Source organism: Nuphar pumila, chromosome 1, assembly GCF_984573655.1.
Source record: "Nuphar pumila chromosome 1, dmNupPumi1.hap1.1, whole genome shotgun sequence".
NCBI lineage: Eukaryota > Viridiplantae > Streptophyta > Magnoliopsida > Nymphaeales > Nymphaeaceae > Nuphar > Nuphar pumila.
This window is the reverse complement of record NC_143249.1, coordinates 16,445,755-16,455,190: the sequence shown is the minus strand read 5'-3', so window position 1 is coordinate 16,455,190 and position 9,436 is coordinate 16,445,755. Positions and strand designations below refer to the sequence as shown.

Below are 9,436 nucleotides of genomic sequence, written 5' to 3'. Positions count from 1 at the left end.
TAGGAGGAGAGTTTGGGGGCTCCTCCCAACGTGGATAGCATCGTTCAACTTGATTCATTGTGGATCCTAATTTAGAGTTTTCGCCCTTACAGGAGGGGGTTTGGGGGCTCCTCTCAGCGTGAGTAGCATCGTTCAACTTGATACGTTGTGGAGCCTGATTTAGAGTTTTTGCCCTTACAGGAGGGGGGTTTGAGGGCTCCTCCCAGCGTGGATAGCATCGTTCAACTTGATTCGTTGTGGAGCTTGATTTAGTGTTATTTGAGTTGCACAACATCATTCTCGCTTGACATCCACATCTTGATTCTAGTATACTCTTTGTTGGATTTCTCATTGATTTCTTCCAACCTTGCTTGGAACAAACATATGTCTTTTTCACCACGACACCCTATATATTTTTTTACCAAGAAAACCTTCTAACACTAAAGCCAACTTTTAAGACATAATCATTGTATAATTTATATGCAACTTCCTCATTATTAAACTGAATTCCTTATATTGAAACATAGTCAAGTGTACTTCCATGTACATTCCCAGTGCCTACACTTTTATAGTGTTGTGCAACTCAAATAATATAGAATAATAGGGGTCTGGTTTTTAGTTAAAATGGAGAACAAAATGACAATAGAAATTGCTGAAAATTTACAGGAATAAACTAGACACAATAACAAAGACACCACTTTTTACGGATTTGGAATATGACCTCCGGTTAGAGAGATATGACTCTAACAAGTTGGTCCTAATTCGAGTAGCAATTTACAACGATTTGCTTACTGAATAACATTATAAATCGATATAGTGATTTACAGAAGACACTACAAATCACTATAGTGAGATCCAACAACACTATAAATCGTTGTGGGGCTAATTGAAGACCCAAAAATACTATAAATTGCGGAAGACACTACAAATCGCTGTTGAAAGGCTGGATAACACTATAAATCATTGTGGGGCTCATTGGAGACCCGAAAATACTACAAATCGCTGTAGTAAAGCTCGACAATACTACGAATCATTGTTAAAAGGCCGAATAACAGTATAAATCGTTGTGGGGCTCGTTGGAGACCCGAAAATACTATAAATCGTTGTAGGAAAGCCCGACAATACTACAAATCGTTGTTGAAAGACCAGACAACACTATAAATCGTTGTGGGGCTCGTTGGAGACCCCATAACACTAAAAATCACTGTAGGGGAGTCATTGAAAAAATCGTGGGAATGAAACAGAAAAAAAAAATCGTGGGAAGGGGTGTTACGAAAACCTCGAGCAAGAAACAATTGAAGGAAACATGAGCCCCACGATTAAACAAAACGCTTTATTGCTCTTTTTCGATAGTTAAAAGAGGGAAAGAAAATAAAAAAATTATACAAGGCTCCAAAAATTTTTGGTACGGGGGGCGTTGTCTCCCGAGCCCCCCGCCAGGGGCGGCCCCCCATAGACCCTCGCCCGCTGACCGCGTAACGGGACTCGCGCCGGGGGGGAGCCCCCGGACCCCCCTTCTTTAAGGGCAAAAACTCTAAATCAGGTTCCACAACGAATCAAGTTCAACGATGCTATTCAAGCTGGGAGAAGCTTCTAAACCCCCCTTCTGTAAGAGCAAAAACTCTGAATCAAGCTCCACAACGAATCAAGTTGAACGATGCTACAGTCAGTGTGCAGGTCAATCACTGTTTGATGGAGCAATGTAGGATCGTCTGCTGGATGTGCACAGAAGTAGAAAGAGAAGGAAGAGAGAGTGAGAGGGTTGATGTTCAAGGCCTTCTCTAGGGGAAACTCTTTGTCTCCCTTGATTTATTCTCTATAGAGAGAGGGGGGGGTTACAGTGTTTTACGAAGAAGAAGAAGATGACGATGAAAAGTTCAAACAGACAATTTTGATGGGTTAGGTTTGTTTCGCCAGATTATCATCGGATCGCCGGCTTACCATCGTTTCGCCGGATCGTCATCCACAAAACGATTAAGGTTCATTTCGCTGTGTAGACTTTGAAGAGTCAACATCATCCTCAACTTTATGGATGCAGGACATATTTGTTTTTTTTTGAACCATTTATTTTTTTTTTTTTGAATGAAGGGCATTTTTATCATTTTTTCTAATCATTGTTTTACGAAAAGAATAGCAAGAAAGGGTACTTAAGTCTATGCAACCATTGATGTCAATATACACGGGAATACAAGCCCCATGTGCTTGTATACGTGGTGCTCATTCAAACCCCCCGAACACTGACGTGGGACTCAGTGAATCATTCGGGGTTGAACATACACCACCCTCCCCATCTTTATAATGCATTTGATAGAAAATGTGCATCTGTATCTTTCCGATCACCCTATATAACCCACCAACCAGCGACGTCTATCCACAAAAAATTCAGCCATCTTCATCCTTCAAAGCATACAACATGAGCGAGCTCGAGAGCTTGGCAAGAGTGTGGATCTGGGCCCTCGCTTCCTTGGTCTACGTTTACTCAGTCGTCGCCAGACTGCCGAAAGCTACCCCGCGACTCGTCGCCACACTGCCCATCTTTTACCTCTTCCTGAAACTCCCATGGCTGTTCTCTTCCATCTCCCTGCGCATGATCAATGGCTGCTACCTCGCTTGGCTCTGCAACTTCCGGCTCATACTCTTCTGCTTTGACGCCGGCCCCCTCGTCGTCCACCGCCACTCCCTTCCCCACTTCCTCGCCTTCGCCGCGCTCCCCATCAAAGCGAAGCCGTCGAGCTCGAGCCGAAAACTGCCCCCACCGGCCAACTTACCCCGAACCTTACTGAATCTCGCGGTCGAGTCTGTGGTCATGCTCTTGTGCTTCATGTTCTATGTTCATAGGGAAGAGTTGCCTTACCCCATCATGCTCCCTTTAGTGTACGGTATACACTTGATGGTCACTGTAGATGCGCTCTTCGTCGCCGCCGCCATTTTGGCTCGGCTCTGGCTCGGCGCCGAGCTACAGCCGCAGTTCAACCGGCCGTTCGTGTCCACATCGCTCCGGGACTTCTGGGGCCGCCGGTGGAACCTTGCTGTATCGAGCACGCTCCGCGTCGCTGTGTACTCGCCGGTGCATTCGGCGTTCTCGGCGGTCATGGGCGACCGGGCAGCTCGAGCCATGGGGATGGTGGCTACCTTCCTGGTCTCTGGGCTCATGCATGAGCTGCTGCTCTACTACGCGATCGAACAGCGACCCACTTGGGAGTGGACCGGGTTCTTCTTGCTGCACGGCTTCCTCACGGTTGGGGAGGATTGTCTCGAGCGTGGGCTCGGGCCTGGGCTCGTGGGCAAATTGCCCAATGCCCTCAAGGTGGCGTTGACATGGACAGTGTTCTTTCCCACGGCCATATGGCTCTTCTTTCCTCCCGTGATAAGGAACGAGCTTGACCTTAAGATCACCTATGAGTTCGATAGGGGAGCCAGGTTTGTGGCCCATCGCCTGATCGAGACGGCCGCCAACGGAACCGTTAGTCTGCTCTAAACTGGGATCAAACGATCTCTTTGATACACCTAGCTCATATATGTCATTGAGACCGATCACATAAAAGAGGCAGCTTCTGCTGCTTTCCTGTTTATGTTCCTTTTCTCGGTGACTTGTGTCGGTATTGGCATCATAATCAATGATCTTTTGAATTTAGGTGAGCCAATCTAAAGCTTGCTCGTTTAAAAAAGTGTTATTTCTAAAAAATAACTTTAAAACTGGGTTGGGTATACCTGACCCAAACTAATTATACCCGATCCAAACTGATATTGGTGGACCCATGGGTTTGGGTCAGGTACAAAATATAGATACACGGTAGAAACAGTTTGGGTTTTGGGTATTGTAAATAAAGACCTGATTCCTAACGAATATGTACACAGACACAAATGGTTCTCCATATTTAAAATCAAACTGACCCGTACCCAAGCCGACTATATACCTGAACCAACTTCATATGCAAATCGATCTGAAAGTTTTTAATTGATAAAATATTATATATTCAATTAAAAATTTAAAGATGTTGAAAAATTTAGATATGCATTACATTTTAGTAATCATTTATACGTCCTGTCGTGCTTTTGTCCTGAAAATTGTCATATTGAACTAAATCCTAGAATAATACTCAAAAACTTATTTTAAATATAATATAATGTTTGGTTGGCGTGGATATATTCTTTTTATTTTCAGAGTTTGGCATTATTTATAATCGATATTAAGCTCCTATTTTTGTTTTACAGAAATATAATCTTATTAGCACATTAACATATCAGAACAGTTTACAGAAAAACTAAATGACTGTAAAACAGAAACAACAAACAAAAAGGACATCAAACGAGAGTAAAGGGGGGTGATGAGATGTCACACCCTCTGCCCGAACCATAAAAAACCAAAACCAGCTAAAACAGTGGCCTGAAACAGAATAGATAGAATAATGTTTACACCATAACTCTGTTTCTCAATCCAGGCCACTCTTAATTTCGGCCATTTATGCTTTACGTACCCTGTCCGACCGAGATCACTCGTCTAATGTGTTCCAGCAGAGTCTCCAAACTGGAGTAGGATTCTCTAAAAATTCTTTGATCACCACCACAATAGAAGAAGAAAGGGTGTGGCTTAAACAGATTGCTTCAGGTTAAGTAAGGGTTGGCTCCTGTTATCGTCTTTTGGGTTCTTGTTATTCTCGTCGTTACATTTCAGACTGTAATCCCTGTGTGTCCGTTTGTCCGCTGCTGAGTTTTGTTCCCCTACTGGGTGATCGTATTGTATGTATGGCGCCATAGGCTTAGATCCTTTTTTAACTTCGTTATAAGCGAGGGCTTCAATTCCCTCAACTCTGTTGAAGAAAAAAAAAAAAAGAGAGGCCTAAAGTAGGATTTTGAAGGTTTGAGATCTAGCACGTAAAGACACTTTTTTAAGAGTATCTAATTAAAACTTCAATAACCCACTTCAGAGCTACGTCACAGGCACATGCCATTTTCGTTACGTACGTACAGGTCTGAGATCTAGCTAGCACCTTAAAACACGTTTTTAAGTGTCCATTTAAAACTTCAGTAACCCACTTGAGAGCTATGTAATAGGACATGCCATTTTAGCTGCATGTCCTTAGTGACAAGAACTGACATGCCAACTCGGACACTGACTCATACGGTATTATTTTAATATTTTTAAATGATATTTTATTATATTTACAAAATAGTTTTGTATTGATTAAAAAATTAAAAGATTCTGTGCCCTCGTGTCCCACTCTTTAAAAAAAAATGAACTTTCAAGTGGAATTTGAATCACGCGTCCTTAAGTTGGGGTCAGGCAGAGGGATTCGATCGGGGCTTCAGCTTGACACAGGACCCCGCTTACCACATGGGCTCAGTTGTAACATAGCTTTAGAGCTTCTGAAGAGGCAAACCATGGTCGAATTACTAGGATATATAACTCGGCACTGAACTAGGCATAAATAGTGAGCCACGGGCCAGCTTTTGGAGGTAGGACTAGACCAGCTCAAACTTGGCTTATGCTCAGCTTGGCTAGTTGATGGACTGAGCTTGACTGGGCCCAATCAGGTCAATGGCTTGATTGACATAGTCAATTTTCAGCTCAGGCCAGGCCAAGCCAGCCTATTGCCCACCCATATGGGATTCGAACTCAGAATCCTTGGGTTATGCCATCCAGTTATCTCTTTTTGAGTGCGAGCAAGTTGCCAACCCACCAACTTTTTTCTCGACTGTTTATTTTGTCTATCATGAAAACGTAGGGATGTCAATCAATTGGATTTTATCCAATATCCAACCAAATTAGATTATGTTTGCTTGCATTTGGTAAGCCAAAACCATATCCAATTATTATCGGATGCAGATTCCCTAATACAGAGAGAGAATGAGCGAGCTCAAGGCTTTTGTGAGGGTATGGCTATCGGCCATCGCATCCCTCGTCTACATCCACGCCATCGTCTCCAGACTCCCAAAAAGCTTGCCCAGGCTCATAGCCGCCCTCCCCATCGTCTACCTTTTCCTGATCCTCCCCTGGCAGTTCTCCTCCTTGGCCCTGCGGGACATCCACGCCTTCTTCCTCGCCTGGATCTGCAACTTCAAGCTCCTCCTCCTGTGCTTCGACTCGGGGCCCCTCGTCCTCCACGTGCGCTCCCTCCTCTCCTTCCTCGCCTTCGCCGCCCTCCCCGTCAAAGCCAAGCACTCAGACACCAAGATCCAACACCAAAACCACCAGTATTCCTTTCTGCCCAAAACCTTACTGAGAGTTGCGGTCAGGTTGTCGCTGATGGCCCCCATCGTCGCGGCCTCTTCTAGCGAACGCGTACGGCAGCACGAGGCGGTGCTCCCCGCTCTCTACACCGTCTTGATGCTGTTGTTGCTCGACGCGCTCCTCGCTACGGCGACCATCCCCGCGCGCCTCTGCGTAGGGGGCGCCGAGCTCGAGCCGCAGTTCGATCGGCCCTACCTCGCGGCCTCGCTCGGCGACTTCTGGGGCCGCCGGTGGAACCTCATCGTCACCAGCGTCCTCCGGCCGGCCGTCTACCTGCCCGTCCGCTCGGCTTTCTCGGGCTCGCTGGGCCGGAGCCCGGCGCGCCTGGTCGCCGTTTTCGCGACCTTTTTGGTGTCCGGGCTTATGCACGAGCTCATGCTTTACTACCTGACCGTCGAGCCTCCGACATGGGAGTGGACCGCGTTCTTTGCGCTGCACGGACTCCTCACCGCCGGGGAGGCCTGGCTCGGTTGGGTGTTCGCTGGGCGATTACCGCGTGTCCTGAGGATTCTGTTGACTTTGACCGTGCTCTTTGCTACCGGGCTCTGGCTCTTTTTTCCGCCCGCGATGAGGGGCGGGTTTGACGCGAGGGTCGTCGCTGAGGTCAGCTCCGCCCTAGATTTGCTGCCGCGTCCTTTTCAGGTTTGACTAGACTGGGCTCTCGACCATGCCCATCTTTTCTCTTTCTACTCGGTTGAAGAAATTTCTTTTTTTATATTCTGGCTGGGGTTAAGCAGACCCTACCAGATATCTCTTAAGCCTCGTGTGGCAGAGGGGTTCGAACCTGGGCCTTCAGCTTGGCACAGGACCCCGCTTATCACATGGGATACCACCTAGGTGTGATTGAAAGAATTGGTTGGCACAGATGCAGTGAGGCTTGCCAGCGTGTGGTCATAACTCATGGTACCTACCAAGATGTGTAATTGAGCTGAGATGCAATTTTCATATTAGAAGAATGGTATTTTGTTTAATTGGATTTTCCTTGTAAATTTTACATACGATGAGTTTTTTTCTTGGTTCATTTTTTGTCCTCTATTCGGTTTTACCTTATCGATGCAAACTGTTGGAATTTGAGTCGGTTGTGACCGATGCTAGAGCCCGATTGACTAATCGCATGTTGGATCAATAGTTTGGATTTGGCTTCAGATTCAGTTGGTGAAAAGTTCATACCGAATCCAACTTTTTTACATATAATTCGGTTAGGATATTCATCAAATCCAGATATTTATCAGGTTTCGTAGCAAAAAGACAAAACCATGTTGTCAGGCATCGGGTTATAGTCCGATATAGGTTTTGCTTAACAAATCGATCTAAATGGCATCGGATTCGGTTGGATATTGGATAAAGTTTGATACGTCATTCTCCACTATTTCTTTACACTTACTTTTTTGCTTCTACTACAAGGATGAGGGTCAATAGCAGGGTTATGACCACAAAAAGTGGTCACTTCTAAATTTGGCCTATGTTCAATAATAATGGCGATAATTAAAAGTTGTTGTTAAAGGATACATCCAAATAACGGCGACTTATCTTATAATGGTGATGACCCATTAATAGTGACTATCCTTTAACGATAACTTTATAGTGGTCGGTATAACAACAATTAAATTCTATTATATCCTATAATGGAAAGCATGAAGCCATTGTTATAAGCTATAATAATGACCTAATAGTCATCGTAATAGGCTACGATGGGTTTAAGACCTATAACAACTATACAAAATTGTCATCGTGACAGTCCATAATAATAACCTCATAGTTGGTCACCATTATAGGTTATGATGGGTTTAAGACCTATAACGTCGATACAGGAATGTCATTGTTATAGGCCTTAAACCTACAAAAATAAATTTTTATATTAATTTAAAAAAAATTACAGAATTTGTATACGAAACAATAGCAATGCAATAAAATTCAATGCAAATGGAATTACTCAAACAATAACAATTTGAACATTTTATTCAACAAAATTCAAATAATAACAATGTAAATAGAATCACTCAAACAATAACAATTCAAACATTATATTTAACAAAATTTAAACAATAACAATGCCAATGGAATCACTCAAACAATAACAACGCAAATAGAATCACTTCAGCAATAACAATTCAAACAATTACAATTACACAGTCAAATGAAAGTATATGACAACTTTTAATATTCATTAACAAAAACAGAAGTTCAAGTTGCCCAACCAATGACATGATTGGCTGGAATCTCTCTCATCACTGGCCCAATGGAATCACTCAATAATTAATTAATCAACCAATCAGTTTCATGAGCCAGCAAACTAATTGTACTTCTCTATACTTTCCTGCCATAAAAAAATAAAATAGCATGTTAGTACCTATGACAACTATTAAGAACATAATGCTCAAAATCGCAAGCACTCAAAAAAATGTGAAAACACATCAAAATATTATTCACTTGCTATATATTAATAAGAATTTAAGATATACCAACAAAGCATTTGATAGAGGTTTACCTTATAGTCAAAGTTGAGCATGCCTGGAGAGAAATGTGACTCATTTACTACTTACACAATAATGCCACAAAAAATAAATAAGTAAACAAGAGTATTTTCAAAAACAAAAGTTATTCTCAAATTAGGTAACATTATTTCACACTTAATTATTTCTCTAGAAGGCAAACAGCTTAACATTATGGTAAATATAAATATGAAAGCATATTTCATTTAGCATGTACCCATTACTATATATATAGTTATAGATTTTGGACCTTCCTTTGCTTCAAAGGACTCTCTTCCCTATATATATAGAGAGAGATAATGAGGGTCATCCTCACCACTGTCAGAGAGGGTCATCTCTCTTGACAAGCAAGCAACAAGAGGTAGGTTCATGTATTTTCTGAAAAGACAGACAACTTAACATGATGATAAATATAAATATAAAAGCACATTTGATTTTGCATATTTTATTTAGCACGAACCAATTACTATATATATATAGAGAGAGAGAGAGAGAAATGATGATGAGAAAATGGGGCATACCAAAACCGTGGAGAGATCTATGATGGGGGGTTCAGTCTGAGCGACGCCACTATATTCAGCATGTCCTCTTTGAACTTTCTATTTTCTTTCATCTCTCGCTCATGTTGTTGTTTGAGTTGCAACTGGTTCATCCTTTGTTCTTCTTCTCTCTCTTTCACTCCGGTTGTTTGAGTCATTCGAGCTCCGACTTTATTGCCTCCAACTGAGAAGAT

General features: G+C 42.8%; 2 pseudogenes across 2 annotated transcripts; both read left to right on the top strand.

Annotated features, from left to right (window-relative positions):
* Nucleotides 1-2,324: 2,324 nt before the first annotated feature.
* LOC149848135 (putative long-chain-alcohol O-fatty-acyltransferase 5 pseudogene) lies at nucleotides 2,325-3,608 on the top strand (annotated as a pseudogene). Its single transcript, XR_016432618.1, has one exon. The product of XR_016432618.1 is annotated as a putative long-chain-alcohol O-fatty-acyltransferase 5 pseudogene (transcript).
* A 1,651-nt stretch (nucleotides 3,609-5,259) lies between these two features.
* Nucleotides 5,260-7,230, top strand: LOC149848134 (putative long-chain-alcohol O-fatty-acyltransferase 5 pseudogene; annotated as a pseudogene). The gene has a single exon (XR_016432615.1). The product of XR_016432615.1 is annotated as a putative long-chain-alcohol O-fatty-acyltransferase 5 pseudogene (transcript).
* Nucleotides 7,231-9,436: the final 2,206 nt, after the last annotated feature.